Source organism: Saccopteryx bilineata, chromosome 3 (assembly GCF_036850765.1).
Source record: "Saccopteryx bilineata isolate mSacBil1 chromosome 3, mSacBil1_pri_phased_curated, whole genome shotgun sequence".
NCBI classification, from domain to species: Eukaryota; Metazoa; Chordata; class Mammalia; order Chiroptera; family Emballonuridae; genus Saccopteryx; species Saccopteryx bilineata.
Window position 1 is genome coordinate 263,456,542 of NC_089492.1, and position 19,970 is coordinate 263,476,511.

Here is a 19,970-nt window from a genome sequence, read left to right on the forward strand (position 1 = left end):
CTTGTTCCTGTGTCACTGAGTCCTGATCTGTTTTATTCATTTTGAAAAAAAAAATTCACATGTACGTGGTAATCACACCATGCCTTCCTCATAGCCTTCACCTGGCTTCACCAGCTGTTAAATATTTTACCATGGTTGCTTCTGTCTTTTCCTCCTTTTCATATACATGTATATGTATGCATTTTTATGCACACAACTCATATTGTTATTATTATTCACTTAACTAGTTGAGAGTAAATTGTAGGCATTGATCCCCTTTGCCCAGTAGGAGATCTCTTAAAACCATTTATTTTTACATGTCTATGACATAATAATCAAATTCTGGACATTTAACATTGATAACAATTCATTATTTAATAAGAGAGTTCATATTCAAATTTTTAGTTGTCTGAATGTTATTCTTTGTAGTGAATATTTTGCTTCGTGGCCCTGACCGCTTCCTCCTTTATTCCCATTCTACCTCTTCAGCCTTTCATCACAGTGAGCATGACATTGAACCCTGAGTGCTTGTTTAGGTGTTTCAGCCTTTTTCACCAGATTGGAAACTTCTTGAGAACAGAGGCTGCATTTTATAAATCCTCGTCTCTTCAGTGACTATTATCTAAATGACTTCAGTATTGAGTATTTAATGAATAGCTTGGACATTTGAAACCCCGGGTGCCTGGTGACACTTTCATGTTTGGTGGTATCTTCTTCCACCGACTTATTTAGGTTTAGGCATGAAGATAAGTGGGTTAGGATGGTGTAGCCTACATTGCATTGAACAGGAGAGGGCCCTGCTCATAATCCTGCCCAGTAAGGTGGTCTGCAGCAAGTCATTTCATCTTTGTGAATTTCAGTTTCTTCCTCTGTATGATAAGGTTAACATAACTTGTTCTGCCTACCTCACTGGTGTGTTGGGAAGATCAAATGGGAGAATGTGTGTAAAAATGTTCAGAAATGGTGATGTTACTCCAGAGGCAATATGGTGGTCTGCCCACTAGGGATGTTCTTAGTTCCAGGTCTGTTGGGATCGCCGTGTTGCAATAAGCCAGATGCACTCCAGGGTTCTTGCTCTGTCTTCTGAGATGTTTTGTATACAAAGCACAGAGACCAACAGTTGGTACAGGCCTCTCAATCTGCGTTAACTACAGTGGGTTGAATAGTGTGGCTCCAAAATTCATATCCAAGTCAAATCTCAGAATGTGGTCTTATTTGAAAATAGGGTCTTTATAGAATGAACTTTAAGTTAAGATGAGGTCATAATGGAATAGACTAGGCCCTGATATTAATGACTGCTATCTGTGTAATAGGACCATGTGAATAGGCACACGATGAAGGCCATGTGACAATGGGGGCAGGCAGAGATTAGATTGATGCAGCTCTAAGCTGAGGAAATCCAAGGATTGATAGCAACCACCAGCAGCCAGGAACAAGCAAGGAAGAATTTTTCCCTAGATTCTCAGGGGAAGCCTGGCCTTGCTGACACCTTGATTTCAAAGTTCTAGCCTTTAGAACTGTGAGAGAATGCATTTCTGTTATTTTAAGTCACCCTGTTTGTTAAGGCAGTCTTAGGAAATGAATACACTGACTTTCTCCTTGCCAGGTCCATGATATCTGTTAGCAGAACCTTCCTGCTAGAGTTGAACCATCAGACAAGTGGAGGAGGTAGGAAGGGGTGGAACCAGGTTGCTGAGTGGGTGACTAGCTGTGCCTCTCTAAACCCCTATGCAGACTGCATCTTGCAGAAGGGTTACCAGTCTGCTCAGTGGACGGAGCAAAGGGGCTCTGGTTGGTGCCAGGGGTATGCCCCATCTTTTTCTGTAGTCTCAAGAAAATGCTCAGAAGCAAGGGATACAGAGCCTGAGCTCTCCACCTTAGACCCCCACATCCTCAGGATGGGCTCCGTGAATAGTTCCATTGGCAGCTGTTGCTTGTGAGCTCACTGAACATTGGGAGGGCTTGTCACAGCCTCAAGGGGTTGGCTCAGTTATTAATGGAGTCTGAAGTTTGGGGCCTGTGCCTGCTGGTGCTGTTTGATGCCGAAGAAGATAGTGCATCTGGGATCCGAGTGCCTCCCCTCCTGTGCCAAAGCATGCTTGCTCTAGGGCCGTCCATCCCTGGTCTGGAAAGACACGCTGGATACCTCAAGGTGCTCCTGTGGGCCACTGGCTCTCTGCCTGTCTTCTCCAGGGAAACGGCATCTGGATGGATGTCAGTGCCCTAGCCCCGGCGTGTGGATGTTAGCGAGGAGGAGGACAGTAGGACATAGAGTTAAGAGTCTCTTCTTCAAACTGAAATAATCTCCGGGGGCCCACCCACTCCCATTATTATGATGTCACAGAAAGGAGCAGCCACAGCAGGGGTGGAAGAGATTCATGAAATCATCTGGCTTATTGCCCTCTTCAATCTTCCATGCCACCAGGATGGCAGAGGTTGGCATATGCTCCTGGCAGCTGAGCTCTTGAATACCCAAGGCCACACAGAGGCAAAGCTGGAGAATGAGCTCATTGGGCCGATGCCCAGATGCTCATCTGGGAAGTTCTACTGGGTTCTCACTTGTAATCAGCAAACCCAGATTCCTCACCTTAGGGATGATCAGACTGTGCTTCTCTCGGGATTGTTGAAGATGGCTGATAATGAATGCATAAGGATGACTCATATCATATTTAAGCAAGACACTGGGTGTGCGTGTGAATGGGAATTGCTCAAAATCATGTTGGGATGCTGCGGATTACATCAAAGCCTCTCTGTGGCGGGGAGGGCGGGGGAGACAATGTAATTGCAAATTTCAATACTAACAGGAGGCAATGATCTGAGAATCTGTCTAGAGAATAATGATTGGTGATCATGGTTGATTTTGCCTTCATAGCCTCTAGAAAACACTTTGCTGTTTTCAAAGTTTTTTAGGGAGACAAAGCAAGAGAGACCTACTGTAGCTGTATGTAAGCATCAAATAGAGAACAATAGAGTCACCACAGTCAACATGGAAAAATTAGGACCAGAGCTGCTCTCAAGAGAAGGAGGAGGGAAAATGATCTGGCCTGGGCCCCACCTCTTCTCCCAGCTCAGTAGGGTTTAGCATGTTGTCAAATGTCTATCTGATCTTAGCCAGAAAACTCTAGAGTAGGGGTCCCCAAACTACGGCCCGTGGGCTGCATGCAGCCCCCTGAGGCCATTTATCCGGCCCCCCCGGCCGCACTTCCAGAAGGGGCACCTCTTTCATTGGTGGTCAGTGAGAGGAGCATAGTTCCCATTGAAATACTGGTCAGTTTGTTGATTTAAATTTACTTGCTCTTTATTTTAAATATTGTATTTGTTCCCATTTAGGTTTTTTACTTTAAAATAAGATATGTGCAGTGTGCATAGGGATTTGTTCATAGTTTTTTTTATAGTCCAGCCCTCCAACTGTCTGAGGGACAGTGAACTGGCCCCCTGTGTAAAACGTTTGGGGACCCCTGCTCTAGAGGATGATTGTGTGGCTGATCTGTTAGAGGAGCTTCCGGATATCACCAGTGCAGTTTTGTACTGAGAGTCGCTGATGACCGCTTTTTGCTTCAAAATCATGATGCCCTTTTGTAGCAATAGCTAAGGGAGCCAACCAGCATCAAACAGTTTACTTTGTAACCTTGTTCCTTTGTCCTTGTTGGGGGGGGGGGGGATGGGTCAGATCTGTGAAGTGGGCAAAATAGTTCTGCATTTCTCTTCCAGCTCAAATGGGGATTATGTTCTAACTTCACACTGGTGGTGATAGGAGGGCCCCTAGCAAGAGTGAACTTTATCCAATTTTCCAGGAAAAAAAAAATGTACTGTGGCAGCTTAGCATTCAGTCTAAAGGAGCAAGGTATTGATGCCATTGAGGCCAAACCATAGTCCTCTATTTTTAGCTGACATCCTGGAAAGTTTCACTTATCTAGCCTTTTAGAAAGTTTTAATAGCAAATGGGAACAACCTAATGGACATGCTTTAGGGTGGCTGGAGGAAGGTTAAAGGTACACCTGTTTAAAAGCACGTGACCCCAGAAGCCACAGGCCAAAAAGAGAAACCAGAACTCTGTCTCCATGGAGTAGAAATAGAAAGGACAGCTTTGGAACAAAGAACTCAAATATGAAGCTTGAAATCAAAGGTCCTGGGTTCAAGCCCAGCCCTCCCACATCCTAACCGCTGTGTGACCTTGGGCGAGCCTTTTTACCGTTTCACCCAAATTTCCTCTTTGGGAAAATAAAGTAATAAGTCCACTAAAAAATTGTTATAAGGATCAAATGGTATCTTTGAAAGCTAGCTTGTATTGTAAAGCACTGTGTGAGGATTGGGCGCGATGACTTACATGGTGGCCCTGAATATGGAAGGCAAAAGGGCAGAGTCTGTGTTCACAAATGGCCAAGAAACCCAGGTGGGCCATGAGCATTGGGTTTAATCATAAGATCTGCCCTTTCCTGAGAACAAAAGGTCTAGGAATATTTTTTTACTTGCAGGTGACTGGGGATACTTTTTCTCAGGCCTTCCTAGCACAAAGGTCTTTGGTTTTATGTTGCCATGTATTGAAAGTCCTTGGGCGACTCTGCCCACCCATTAGATCCTTTGTTTCTTCATCCCTGAGACAAAGGGGTAGAACAGATTGCCTCAGTGGTCGGTTCCTGATCTCAAGTCATATGATGTCACAACCCTAGAGGAAAGCTTTTGACTGAGTCAAAATCACTTTATGGAGCACACATTACATATAAGGAAGCATTCAGAATGTGGTAGGACTCCAAAGTCTTTGGTTTTCTAGGACTTAAGCTCACAATCGAGCAAGGACATCTGCGTCCAGATAACTGGCACAGCTGAGAGCAAGTGCATTTCGTGGTGCCATCAGGGTTTCATGGCGGTCAGAGAAGGGAGGAATTCTTCATCATGGAAGGGAGAGGGAAGGGAGAAGCCAGGGAGGAAGTGGCCTTGAGTGGGCTCTTGCCTGATAACAAAGGTCTTGCAGGTGCAGTATAACATGCATTGTGAACAGCTTGTGCAAAGGCTTTGAAGCAGGAGCTGGGAGGTGGCATATTCTGCTTTTCACCTAAAGTCTTAACAAAAAGGAAAATTAAATTGATACTGAGGTTGGGGGAGTCACTCTTATTTCCAGGTACAATGCCTGACCCAGTGGAAACTGTTGCTCAGTTCTGAATTAGCTAGCCTGAGTTTATTACTTCTGCTCTCCTTATTGGTGAGTGTACTTGGATGCCAAGCTAAATCCTGGTAGGAATGGGTGCCTACACCCTGCGTGCAGAGCCCCCTGGGTGGAGGCATCTTTCCTGTCTGGGCACTGCCACTTTTCATTCATTTCACACTCTGGTGTTTTGACATGTTAGTGCCCGGCCTGTTAACACGGAATAACAAGGGAGAGCGCCCAAAGGCGGTGCCCGGCTCCTGTGCTGGCACGAGGCCAGGGCAGCCTTGTTTAGCTCCTCTCTCTGGGAGGGGAGGGGGCAGGGAGGCAGCTACAGCAGTCCCAGCTCCTCTGAGTGCTTCCAAACCAGAATCTCTCCCAATGTTGGGGAGGAGGAGAGTTTATGACTGCGTCCTTTTATGATGTGCCTTTAAGGCCAATTATTTCTAGGGCTAGTAATCCTAATACCTCGTTAAATTAGGCATTGGGAAAAGAAAGTGTACATTTTAAAATCCATGAAATTACAAGCAGATTGAGTGACTTGGTATTCTTGGTGAATGCTGTATAGTCTGTGATGATTATTAATATTAATAGGTGTTTATTCACACACACACGCCCATGGGGCACTGGGCAGAGCTCATGGAGGGACTGAGCCTCTGTCCTCAGGGATCCAGAGAAGGCTGTCTCCAAGACACTGCAGTAAATCACATGAGTATTGTAACTGTCAGGGTTTTAAACACCTAAAAATCAGCACTATCATTAGCAATCAGTAATCACTGTTATAGAAGAATAAATCTTGTAATCTCCAAATTACCTGTTTGCACCAATTAGAGTTCAACTGATGAAACATACCAATCAAAGGGGAATTTACTTGAGGCCCAAGCTTATCTAGGTTAAAAAAAAAAAGAAGAAGAAGAAGAAGCTGCTGGGTGCCCAAACTGCTGTTTCTTAGCTCAGCCTCCGTTAGAGAGGATTTTCTAGAAACAGAGCTGACAAAGTACCCCCAGGCAGGAAGGAGTCCATTATTCATTTATTTGTTTACTTATTCATTTATTCCCTGCCTACCTACAAAAAAGGATTTGAGGTAGGTCACCATGAAAACACATATTCATAAGACCGCTTTAAAAAAAAAGAATTAAAAGGAAGGTTGGGAATTTGGGATGGAGGTGGGGGCACTGTGCTGGGACATTTATCTCGGGTGAGTCCCTTTGCTGAATCCTGCGCTCAACCCTGTGGGAGCGAGAGGAGAAACACACCCCTCTGTGGCCTGTAGGGAACTTATAACCTGGGGTGAGACACAAACGCTGAATTTAGTTCTGAGCTCCTGAGAAGGCAATGCACAGAGGATTCTATGGGTTGTCTAGTTCTTAACATGCAATAAAATAAGGAGGTACAGAGAGAGGTAGACCCCGCCTTTCTTGTTAATACTGAAGAAACATGGAAGGGACCCAGCGGGGGGAAAATGCCCATGTTTTCATCAGTTTCCCGGAGATGTGGTCATTCCTTGGCTGGAGTTGGAGGAAGGAGATGCAAGTGTGGTTTGTTAGGGAGCTTCTGAAAGCCTGAGTCCGGTGTTCGAGGCCAAACCAGTGTTCGAGGCCAAACCAGGAAGGTGGGGAATTGGAGCTGACAGTGACCTGGAAGGAACACCAGACCCTTAGGAGATTTGGCTCAGGAATTGGGAAGTGAAATGGATGTCTAAACCAGCGAGACTCCTCTTAGCAGCCCCACTCAGCCCTCACTGAGCCAGGCTCCTCCTGAGGGTGTCTCCACACGGCCACTGGCACAGCCTCGTCACAGCACCCCCTCCCAGGGAGCACAGCATCCCCGCCCAGCATCCCCGCCCTGCCCGTCCACAGCACCATTGCCCCAGCCTCCAGCTGGCTTTACTGCCTGTCCTGCACGGTTCTGCTTCATCTTTAGGGAGTCGTGTCGTCGTCATATTAGGGCTCACTTGGCCTGTCTGTTTTGCTTTGTCTTTTTGTTGTAAGATTACCGTGTGTTCAGTTTGATCTCTGCCCTGAACATGATAATGTTGTCATAATGGCAGAACTGGTCTAAGCGGTACCTGAGAGAATCTCTACACCAGGCCCTCTGTGGGTAGGCAGCTTCCATGGTGACCCCTAAGGACCCCTGCCTCTGGGCATTCATGCTTGGGTGTATCGCCTCCCACCCTGACCCAGGGTTGGTTTGTGTGACCAGTAGAATGCCACAGTGCTAGACACTGTGCCCAGTGCTATGGACAGGACCGATGTGGAGCTTACAGACCTGACAGCACAGCATATCACAGGGACAGCATGGGCTTTGGAGCTAGAGAGAACTGGCTGAATCCCAGCTTCTTCACTGGGCTTTGTGATTTTGAGCAAGTTCTTTAACCTCTCTGAGCCTCTGTTTCCTCAACTTCAAATTAAGCACAGTGATATCCGCCTTGAAGTGTTTGGTGCGGATTAAATATGACAGTGTATATAAAGCACTTAACAGTTGTATTCCGGTCTTGGTGGCTACTCCACAAATGTTATTCCCCGAGCTGTGCTAGGTGCCGAGAATACAGTGATGAATGGGAGGTTGTCTCTGCCATCAGGGGACTCAGAATCGAGGGGAGGGGACAGATGTATACTTAACAAAGTTCAAGGCGGATTATGACAAATGCTGTAATTAGAGGTGGAGGAAGCAGGCAATGGGAACCCAAAGGAAGGTGTAGAAAAAACTTCATGGAAACTGGTTGACATTTTAACAAGACTTAGAGGGGAAGTAGAATTTTCATCAGTGGAGGAGGGCAAGAGCATGGTAGGTGGGCCGAGAAAGCCCTGAGATGTCACGAGGGGTAGAGCCTCCTGGGATAAAGAAAACAGCAGCAGTGCGGTGGCTGCGAGCTCCTGGTCCTGTCGCTGCCCTGCTGTGGGCTGGACCTCTGGGTCTGTGGATGCAGCTGTTGAACTGGATAGGAAATGTTTCTTCCAGCTCACAAGCTCCACAAGAGCAGGGAGTATTGCGCACTTCATTACCAATCTCCAGCTCCTAACACGTGGTAAGCACTCAATATTTATTGAATGAGTAGGTGTAATTATATGTGTGAGCAGCTTGTCCCAAGTGAGAAAATCAAGAAAGTCTTTTTCCCATTTACTTGATGTAAGTCGTTTCCCTCAGGTGTGTGTGTGGTGGCCGTTCATCCAACTACACTGTGTCACTGTGCTTGGTCAAAGTCTTCTACCATTCTGCGCCTTTGATTTCCCGCCCGTGCTTCCTGTTTCTTCCTCATATTTCGGAGTCTTGCTGTGAGCTTCTGCTCAAACTTTGAAGTTGCTAACACTTCCCCGGAGATGTCTTCGGTGTTCAGCACCATGTCATCAGTGGCCCAGCCAACTTTGAAGAAGCTTCATATCTTTTTCTTCGTTTAACTTCCATTTTAGTTTTTGTATTGCTTTAAAACCAGAACTCAATGGAGAATTTCTAATTCCGTGGAACTACCACGCTACAAGACCAGAGCTGGCTAGTGGTAAAACTGTGTAGTGAGGGGATGAAGGCTTCAGTGGTGCCCCCTGTTTAGACTCCGCTCCCCTCCCCAGGCCAGTGCTTAAGACCCTCATGCTGTTTCCCCCCCCCAAACACACGGTCACCCCCATAATACCTTGTCCCCTGGGGCTTACTCTGTCCCAAGCCTTTCCAAATCACCTTGTTCTTTCAAAACTCATTCTCAATTCTATTTCCTCGAGGTCTGATGTCTCCTCTGTTCTGGGTACAATTTAATACACAATATGAGGCCCATCTGGTACCTAGATTAATTATAAGTTTACAGGGCACAAGGATGAATGAAGCAAGATTCATTTCTGACCCCTGGTCTTCCTTTTTAGGATGAGTCACCAAGATGACAAACTAAACTATGCAAAACTATTAATGGGTATTCAGTCCCTAAGAAGATTTGCATTTTACGAGGAGCTTTTTGAAGACAGCGCTTACCTTCAAAGCATTAAAAACAACAACAGCAAAAAACAAAACAAAACAAAACAAAACAAAAAAAACCTTAAAATTTTTTTTAAAAAACAAAAGCTCAAGAGCAACACTTAGTAATTGTTGGAAACTTGGAAAGTGAAGAAAAATATAAAGGAGGAGACAAACTTTTCGAGGCTTTCACTAGTCAAAGGCAAAACAGCATCGGCATATTTTTCTGTCTTCTTTATGCATTTGAGAGCCTGTGTTTACATAATTTTGCATACCACTTTTGTTACTGAGCACTCTATCCCAGCCATTCTGCAGTGTTATCAGACGCTGAAGAGTGATTCTAATGGCAGGAGTTCGTCAGCAAGTAGGAGTGCTGAATTTATTGGCACAGAGACTAGGGGTAGTCTAAGAATACATCCTTTTCTGCCAGCTTTGAAGACAAGCCCTGCCTCCCTTCAAGTGCCTCCACAGCATATCTGTGACTTAGCTGATCCACTCAGCCCTTCTGGAAGAAACAGCATCCTGTGCTGTTAGGTGTATGTATTTCCAGCCTTCAGATCCTCCACCTCTTCCCTTCCCCCACCCCAATTTCCCTCGTCTCCAGCAAGTGATAATATCTTTCATCTGAGCCTCTCTCCCTGCCTCCAATGACTGTCTCCCCTGATGAATTCTCTCTGGGTGACTTTGGCATTTGCATATTTCCTCGCTTGGATATTCTGAGATGTTGGAACCAGAGACCAGGTTGACGCGATCAGGTACTTAGCTGAGTGAGGCTTTCTTGGGAACTGCACAAATATTTGGAGTCGGGTGTGTGCCAATGAGCAATAATTGAAATGTGGACACAGCATGCTTCTGGAGGAAGGAGCCTGAAGCTGAGAAATTAGCTGTGGGAAGCAATCCCCCGCAAGATACAAAACAGTAATTTGGGAATTTCCTTTACCCCAAACTGAAACATATTGGAACAGAAAGAGAGAAAGGCAAATAAACAAAGAACAAGTATAGCAGCAAGGTGGCCGCCTGCATTACTACAGTTGAAGGCGTTCTCATGCAACACTGGCCTGACCCTCCTGGAGATGTAGAAAAGCTCAAGGTCAATGGCAAGTTGGGGCAAATTCAGGACCAGGAGCAAGATGTCCTGACTCCAGCCCAGAGCACTTTCCATTTTATAAGTTGATTGTCTACCTGGCGACCTGGATTATCATATCAGGAGCGAAAGGGCGAGGACTGCGATTTAAGCATTTTCCTGTCACCAATGACTTTGTGAATACATTTAGTAAAACCCGTAACAAAACCAAGGTACTCACTGACTGTTCCTTAACTCAAGATTGGAAGCTTTTATGGAGTTCCTGTTTCCTGTCTGGCTGCCTGCTACGCACGGAGGTAGGGGTGATAACAAATAGGGTCCCTGACCCACACTTGTGATGTTGACCTGATCCCAGCGGAGCCCAACCTCCTGACTATTCTCTCAAAAGTCAGAAGCCTCTGTGCCCATTCACATTTCTGTATCTTCCAGGAGGACGGACCCAGCTCCTGAAGATTTTTATACGTGTTGTGTAAGAAAAATGGAGCTCTGACCATGACATTGTTTTAGTATTACCATATTTCCCCATGTATAAGACACTCCCATGTATAAGACGCACCTTAATTTTGGGGCCTGAAATTTGGGGGGGAAATGTATTACATAAAGTTATTTAACTCAAGTTTTATTCACCATAAAATTCATACAAATCCTCATCACTGTCAAAACTCCCATCCATTAGCTTGTCCTCCTCTGTGTCTGATGACGAATCACTGTCTTCATATATTGCCTTGTCCTCAGTTCCATCTATGGCATTTGAAATGCCACAACCACTATATAAGATGCACCCAGTTTTTAAACCCCCAATTTTTTTTTTAAGATTGTGTCTTATACATGGGGAAATACATTAAATTGTTTTTGGCTGATATGAAAATCACCTTTTTGTTCTTCAGGTCCATGGAACCAGAGTGATCATGCTTAGGTTTCCTCTAGAACATGGTTCTCAAAGTGTGTTCCCTGAACCAGAGGAAAAAGCATCACCTGGGACCTTGTTAGAAACACACATTCTCAGGTCCCACCCCAGCCCTATGGAGTCGGAAGTGTTGGGAGGAGAGACCCACAATCTTCATTTTAACAAGCTCACTAGGGGGTTCTGATGCACAGTTTTGAAAACCATTGCCCTAGAAAATTATGATTTGGAAATTTTGGCTGCTGAATGCCAACATGAGGGAAGTAATCTGTTTTTGATTATTGGACCCTGAAGAATAAACCCTCTTCATTTCAGAATGCCCAGGTGAACTGTTTCTATACATTGCTGAGCGTTAGACTGGAAAGAATTTCCAAGTGATTCTTCAAAATTTAACTGACCAGCACAGTCAGACACAATTCTGGTAGCCCAACCTATTTCCAGTAGGTACAGAATTTCCATACTTTAAAGTTTCATGGAGTGACTAAGTTAATTGATTGCTTAATCTGTTATTTTTTTGAATTTCGCTTACTTACCTCATGTGAAAGTTTATTCAAATGGGAGCATTTTATTACCCCAGAATGTGTTCCTGTATACTTTAACATGTTACTAAGGAAACCAGTTGCAACATTGCAGGGATGTTGTTGCTCTAACAAGTTAGCAATGTAGCAATGTATATGCCATACTATAATGTTTTCTTTTTCTCTCTAGAAAATTTCACACTTATTGAATTTATACATTTATAATACAGGACACTGGAAGCGATGGGAGTAAAGCCGTAAAAAGAAATCGGATTGCAGAGTGACAGTGGATATGTCTCTGGGACGTGTTCTGTGCTGTTGGAGGCCGGGCAGAACCAGGCGATTTTTCACCCTGCATTAGGGGCCCCTCTGTGTGGGAAAGCTCAGGGAGGGAGAGCAGCCGCCTCCCCAGGACACTTTGGCTGCTGACTTGGGCGGCTCCACCTGGTGAGTGGCGCTAGGAAGGACCAAGTCTGGGGGTGAAGTGCAAAGTGTGTTCTAATCAGACGTGTAAGGAATCAAATGACATCGAGGCAAGAGATCATGTGTGTGACTGTGATGGCACCAGGAGATGGGGGTGGGGGGATACAGCACAGTGGGAGGCCTCCTGCTTTTTCTTTCTGGGTGGGGGAGGAGAGGTTATTAATGATGGGATGGATTAGAACAGATGGGTACTTTTGACACATTTCCCCATGTTGTTATTTTCCGATTTCCCAACTTCCCACCACCTACTCATGTGCATCTCTTGGTTAGGAGGAAAAGCATCTGACCTTTTAAAGAGAAGCCTCAGGAATGGAGAGTGGAAGTGGAGACATTGCTGTATTGCTCTGAGGGCACGCTCAGCAGATCCGAGAGTCTTCCCGAAGCCTTTGCGAGGAGAGGAAAGGGAGATGCCACCGTGCGCATGCGTGCTGTTGGATGCTGTGTGCAAAGGTGAGCCATGTGACTTTCCCAGCGGCTCCGCCAGCACCGCTTCACGCTGTCCCTTCCTGATTGCGGGTACCTTCCGGCAGCCTGGAGATTTGCATTGTAAATGGTGTTTGTGAGGCCCCTGAAATAATATTAATCATTGTAAAACAATTATGTTGCATAATTTGTACATAAAAAAGAAAGAATGAACCTTTGGCTCGAATTAATATTTCCTTGTCTGTATCTTTCGCATCCCCACAGGTAATGAGACCCTTGTCTGCCCTTCTCGGTGAGTATGACTTTGGAAAAGTAAAGTGACCCCGCCTCCATATGGGTTCCTGTAGTGATATGTGTTTGTCGACAGCCGGGTAGCTTGTGCAGTTTCAGGTGGAACAAGCAGGGACCCTGGGAAAAGAGATCTCTCAGTATCCCATCGCTTGACCCTTCTTACAAGAGGAAGGACAAAGGGGTGGGCACCATGGAGGTGGGCGAAGGAAAGTTCTGAGTGCGTTGCGATGAGTCAGCAAGGCTCCCTTCCTGGGTCTCTGCCTCTATACCCTTGTGTCCACATGTGGGTAAGCGGCGATTAATGACCAGAAGTCTCAGAGAGTTAGCACCCACCCTTCACACCCACTATAATGAATTGAATAGCGGGTCCCCAAAAGATATGTCCATGTCTTAATCTTTGGAACCTGTGAACATGACCTCATTAGGGAAAAAGAGGGACTTTGCAGATGTAATTAAGCCAAATATCTTGAGAAGAGATCATCTTGTATTATTCGGGTAGGCCCTAACCCAATGACAAGTGTCCCTATCAGAGATGGAGGAGGAGACACAGGCATGGTGGGGAAGACAGAGGCAGAGATTGAAGTGTGGAGCCACAAGCCGATGACTAGCTGGAGCCACAGAAGCCGGAAGAGGGAAGGAAGGGCTTTCCTCCACCCCCCCACTGGGGCCTTCAGAAGGAGCATAGTCCTGACCACACCTTGAGTTCAGACATCTGAACCGCCGAACTATGAGAGAATAACTCTATTGTTTTAAGCCACTACGTTTGTAGTAATTTGTCACAACAGCCCTAGGAACTAATACACACACCTTGCCCTCTCCCTTTCCCACAATCTCCCACGGAGGTCCATTGGCTCACATTTTGAGTTTATGACAACATCCTCTGGCTGCAACTGGAACCATCGCCAGAGGTCCCTGAGCACACCTGGAGACTTTCCTCAGGAGCTCGGAGAATTTCACTGGCAGGTCTCTGATAGACAAGTTAGGCCTGGAAATAGGGGCCTGCAGGATTGGAGAGGCGCCAGTAGCTACCATTTTGGACTACTGCTTCTTATCAAATCTCATTGGCTCAGGACCAAATTTAGCACCCACCATCCAGGACAATATACACTTTTAAAATAATAGTATTATATGTTGAGTGCACACGTGCCAGGCATGAGAGTAAGAATTTTACATTCATTATTTCATTTATCCATGCAGCAGTACCAGCAGCATGTAGGTAAGGTTCTCCTGATTTTACATATGGGGAAACTGAGGCCCCGGGACATTGGTAATACGTCCTAAGTCAAGAAGCCAATAGTTGCAAAGCCGGCGTTGGGAGCCTGAGTGTCTTTGACTCCACAGCCCATACCCTCAAGCTCTTTATACCACTTTGTCCTAAGAAATGCAGTGCAGTGAGGGGACACACACCCGTGCCTGCTCTGGACACTGATCCTCAAAGAATATAAATATTTTCACAATTGAAGCCTTTCAGCTTGGGCAGCTCAGTCGCATTGCATATTTCTGTTGTTGTTGGGCCTCCGGGGGGCATTTGGGGATGGATTCCAACCTGAACTGTATCTTCCAAAAAATACTTTCTCGCTTGGTTAGGGCTCTGCCTTTATGTTCAAGTTCATATACCTGGATATTGTATTAAAAGCTATTCATGGTCTGGCCCCTGCCTGCCTCTCCAACCTCAAACCCTTTTCTCCACTCTCACAGCTGACTTAGCATTGGTTTGAGCTGCTTTCAGTTTCTCCTGTGTCTCATCCTCTCTCTGGACTCTAGTCCTCTGGATAAGCTGCTTCCTCTGCTTGAAATTCAGCCTTTTCACGGCCCTCTCTGTTGTCACCCCACCTTTATCCTTTGACTATTTTGCTTAGTGAACTCTTATTTATCCTCTCAGTCCCTGCTTAGTATCCAGAAGCAGGGACTCTAAGAAGACTTCTTGGATCATGAAGCCTTGTAGGATGCCCCTCCCAGGGCTATTATTGCATCCTTTGTCTCCTCATGCCAGAACAATTGCTTTGTATTATAATTGTAATGCCTGTATCCCTCACTTTGCTGTAGGTTGAGGCCAGGAACTATATCTGCTTAGGTCACCGTGGTATCCCCGACTCTCAACCCAGGGCCTGGCACAGAAGAGGCGTTCAATAAGTATTTGTGAAATGAATGAGTCAAGAATGCCAGAGATGCCTTCCTGGATCATTAGGCTGGGAGTTATGTCATTGATTAGGACATTGAGGAATGTTATACTAAAGGGCATAGCTATCTGACCAGTTGTCAACCTCAAAGGTTAAGGGATGTTCTCAGAATATTCTAGATCATTTTGCAAGTTACTTCCTACAACTTCATCTAAATCATTTGTTAGTATTAAAAGAGATGGTATTATTTGGTGTCTTCAGTTTTTTTTTCTTCTTTGTGAAGAAAGTATTTTTAGTATGACCACTTAGAGTAATGAGCTGCAAAAGTTGACCATCCACTGCGTAAGGTAACAATTTCTACATTGTTTCCTTAAAATACAATGATTGGAGGTAACATCGGTTTATAACATTATGTAAATTTCAAGTGTACAATATTATAATTCAACATGCTCACCGGTGCATACCACCTGAAGTCTTGTTTCCTTCTGTTACCGTGTATTTGACCCCCTCACCCACTTCACTCTTGCCCCCACCTCCCCCACTGGTAACTGTCATTCTTCTATGTTATTTCTAAAATGACTCCTCCGAATGTCAAAAGGAACCCCTACTTCAGGGACCAAAGCATGCCCGAGTGTGGCCTTTGAGTAAGTCGCCTTAGCAACTGTGGATTTGGATCCTACTCCTCCTGAACCTTCTGACCATGCTGAGCAGGAGTCACTTCAGTTTGTCCCCCGCTCTCCCTTCGCACAACAGTCACTGCCCTTTAGGCTCTTTCTGGCCTTCTGGAAGGGCCCTGGCTTGGTTTGGAATCGCAGAGCCCGGTAGGATGTGCTGGCCTTTGAGAACTGTTGTACTTGGTGACTTACAGACTGACGCTCCATGGCCGGTGCAGGAGGAAGAGCTGGGCTGAAGAGTCAGGAAGCCTGGGTTCTTGCCCGGCTCTGTTTTATAACCTCTCTGGGTTCCAGTCTCTTAATGAGTGAAGTTAGGTAGTCACTGTGAGAATATAAAGAAATAAGAGATGTGCGAGGGAACTGGAAGGCATACGGGTGTGAAGGTGACCTGCACATAGTAAGTATACATTTAGTTAATGTTTGCTGTAGGTGTGTCCTGTGTCTGTGGGTGGCTTTGTATTCCTGCCTGCACAGCCAAAGTGAGCCTTCTCTTTGGCTTTTAAAGGTACAGAGAACAAGACACTTTCCCTCCCCTGCCTTGTCCTCCAACTGCCTTCCCGTTCCCACCCTAAAACAGTGAGAACAAAGGGCAAACTCCACGGCATCATGAGAATGGAAAGGCCCATTGTGGAGTTTTGTGTTTTTTTTTGTTTTTGTTTTTTTGTATTTTTCTGAAGCTGGAAACGGGGAGAGACAGTCAGACAGACTCCTGCATGCGCCCGACCGGGATCCACCCGGCACGCCCACCAGGGGACGACTCTCTGCCCCTCTGGGGCGTCGCTCTGCAGCGACCAGAGCCACTCTAGCGCCTGGGGCAGAGGCCAAGGAGCCATCCCCAGCGCCCGGGCCATCTTTGCTCCAGTGGAGTTTTTTGTTTGTTTGCTTATTTGTTTGTTTATTTACTTATTTATTTTTCTATTGGTGTCTTGTCTGAAGCCCTGCCATCAATTGATACCAAAATTTTCTTTGCAAACTAAGAAAACGGGGAGTTCACAATCGAAGCCAATGGCAACAGAATATGAGGATGGTTGAGTCAGAAAGAGAGAGGGGAAGGGAGGGAAGGAAGAAAGAGGAGAGAAAGAGAGAAAAATAAAAAGAGGGAGAAAGAGAGAGTGCACACATGAGAGAATATGCAATGGAGTTGCGGGCTAATCATTGCATTTTATTCCACGGCTCTCTGCCCTGGTTGGGGTTTCCCAGTGGGAGGAATGACTATGTTCAGCAGGGCGATTATAGACTGAAATGATGGATTCTCATTAACCTCTTTCCCTCCTTCTTGTTTCCTCTGGGTCATTTCAGTTGTCATGTCTGTGGTGTGTGTTTGAGCACAGGGTCCCCCTACTCCAGGCTGGTGAGGTTGGTGTGGCCCACTCCCTACAGCTCCATAGGAGCAGTGCCAAAATGGTTCCTACAGCGGCCTGTGCAGAGCCCGCCTTCCACACCCAGGTCCCCTGCATTCTGGTTGCAACAGAGCTGGCTTGTTTTTTAGAAAGTAAAACGGTGATACTTTGTGGGAGATACTTACAAAACGCATGAGAGGCTGGGCCGGCCTGAGGGGTGTCGGTGATGCTGGAGGAGGGGAAGGCGGGAGGTACTAGCTCCTCTGTAAGTTCGGTTTAATTGGAGTCTTATTCAATGGAGAAGTCTTGCTTTCCAGGTGCTTACTGGGCCCTTGGCTGTCTTCATGGGGCTAATTATCAAGAGGTTTGAGCACAGTTCTAACTTCTCCCTTAAATAGTACCTGCAGGGGGAGCCCAACTGGGCTAGCTCCTGGGCACTGGGGGTCACTCTAGGCTCACCAAAGGGCTGTAGCAGGGTCCTTCTTGGGCTCCAGAGCAGATCTTAAGGGGTGGCCTGTCTCTAGGGCAGAGAGCTTCCCTGGGGCCTTGGCCATGGCTGTGTCAAATTCCAACAGTTCCCCAACTAGCCTCAGGCCCAGGGCTCAGCCTCTGTGCTTGAATCAGGAACCAGGGCAGATGAGCTTAGGTCATCCCAGGTTCTTGGGGCTTCAGAAAGCGATGTTCCGGGTAAAAAAGGACAAATTATAAAGTCTGTCTTTCTAAGTTCGGGGAGTCTGTCTTTCTTCTTCTTTCCCCAGCTCTGCTTTAGCAGTACTTGAAGACTTATCATTTTTCTTGCTACTACTGTTGTGTGAGTCACTTCAATGGGTCTGCCTGGTTCTGGTTTAATCTCCTCCAGTCCTTTGTCAGCACTGTGGGCAGTGACATTTATTGAATCCAACCATGTGTCAGACACTGAATTGGTTACCGGTGACACAGAAGTGAATGAGACCCAGATCCTAAGCTCTAGAAGCCCCTGGTCTGATGGAAGAGATAGACTGTGACAGATGGTGACAACAGGTGTCTTTTGTGCTATAACCGTGGTGAGCTGATGCTGCTTTGGAAGCATAAAGCAAGTCACAACAAACCAAACTAGTGACATCAGAGCTGAGCTATAAAAGGCAGATAGGCATTTGTCTGACAATAAGGTGGGAAGAAGATTTTAAGCAGCAAATTCCTGACGGCATGGGCCTGGCAAGACTGCAGCCTCCAGGCCCTCTGAAAGAGAGGACTGTGCTGGACTAGGAATTGGGTAGCTACCGGATCAAGCAGGACCTTGGATGTTCTACTAAACTGGCTGGGATTTTTGCTAAAACCAAAATCAATCATGCTATTCCCTGCTTATTATAAATCTTAAATTGCCACGAGGCAGAGCACACATTTTAAAAATATATTTAAAAGTATTTTAATTTATTGATTTGAGGTGGGGGTGGAGAGAGAGAGATATTTGTTGACTAGGGATCAAACCTGCAGCTTTTGCATATCAGAATGACATTCTAACTAACTGAGCTACCCAGACAGGCATTCTGTGCTGCGTGGCTTGCTTGGTCTGTTCCCCTTTCCCTGGCCACCTTTGTTTTCCCCAGGGCCACCTGTTGGACTCTGAACCATCCTTCAACGGTGATCCTGCAACTGAACATGACCTTGGCCTTCTTTGAACACTCATTGATTGCACTGAGTGCCCCTGAGAACATCTCTTTTCTGTACTTAGTGTTTACGTCCGATTCATTTTTTCTCCATAGAGATCTGCACAGAGCCTGACACAGAGTAGTGGTAAAAAAATTGCTGAACTAAGACTCTGCTTTTAATGCCTGTTAATGGTTGAATTGTGTGCCCCCCAAAGATATGTTCAAATTCTAACCCCCAGTATTGGTGCTTATAAATATCTTATTTGGAAAAAGGATCCTTGCAGGTGTGATCAAGTAAGATGAGGTTATAGTGGAATAGAGTGTCCATAGAAGAAGAAGAGAAAAAATACCAGAGTGAGAATGATGTGAAGACACAGAGGAAAGCTAGTCACATGAAGATGGAGGCAGAGATTGGAGTGATGCTGCCACAAGCCAAAGAGTGATGGGCCTACCAGAAGCTGTAGAGGCAAAGAAGGAGACTCCTCTAAAGGCTTATTAGGGACTTTGATTTCAGATCTCTGGCCTCCATGAATGTGAGATAATAAATTTCTGTTATGTTAAGGCCCCCAGCTTATGATACTTTGTTATGGGAGCCCCAGGAAACTCAGACAGTGTCCCTACTCTCTCCTCTTCCTCTTCTTTCTCTGTTGTTACAGAGTCCTGTTGTCCGAGCCCAGAGAGCCACACCTGTGGTCCACTGGGTCCCTCCTTGACTCATCTGCTTGATGATAGTTGGCCAGTCAGCTATGCCATCATTTGCTCTTGTGTTAGTGTACGCTTGTTTGGGTCACAGATTTGAATTTTAACCTGGGTGCTCTGGAGACTTAAAACATTTATTCCCAGGAGAGACTGTGAGCATGGGGCTATCGCAGCATCAGAGAATGGCAGGGCTGCATGAGACAGAAAGGCTGAGGCTCAGCACGTATTTATGGAGCCGCTGCTCTGTGCCAGGCACTGGACTAGGTGTGGGAAGTATAGTCGTGATTAAAGAAAACATAATAATAAAGGCTGCCCTCTTGGATCTCATACTCATACTCCAGTGGGAAAGGTGGGTACTAGCTATTAATTTAAGAATCACCTGACTAGGCCCTGGCCGGTTGGTTCAGTGGTAGAGCGTCGGCCTGCTGTGCAGAAGTCCCGGGTTCGATTCCCGGCCAGGGCACACAGGAGAAGCGCCCATCTGCTTCTCCACCCCTCCCCCTCTCCTTCCTCTCAGTCTCTCTCCTCCCCTCCCGCAGCCAAGGCTCCATTGGAGCAAGGATGGCCCGGGCCTGGGGATGGCTCCTTGGCCTCTGCCCCAGGCGCTAGAGTGGCTCTGGTCGCAACAGAGCATCGCCCCCTGGTGGGCAGAGCGTCGCCCCCTGGTGGGCGTGCCGGGTGGATCCCGGTGGGGCGCATGCGGGAGTCTGTCTGACTGTCTCTCCCCGTTTCCAGCTTCAGAAAA

The 19,970-nt window shown here is 46.2% G+C and overlaps 1 non-coding gene across 1 annotated transcript; it reads left to right on the forward strand.

Moving 5' to 3' along the window:
• Nucleotides 1-19,612: 19,612 nt before the first annotated feature.
• On the forward strand, nucleotides 19,613-19,688 carry TRNAS-GCU (transfer RNA serine (anticodon GCU)). Its single transcript has one exon. It is a non-coding gene; the product is annotated as a tRNA-Ser (tRNA).
• Nucleotides 19,689-19,970: the final 282 nt, after the last annotated feature.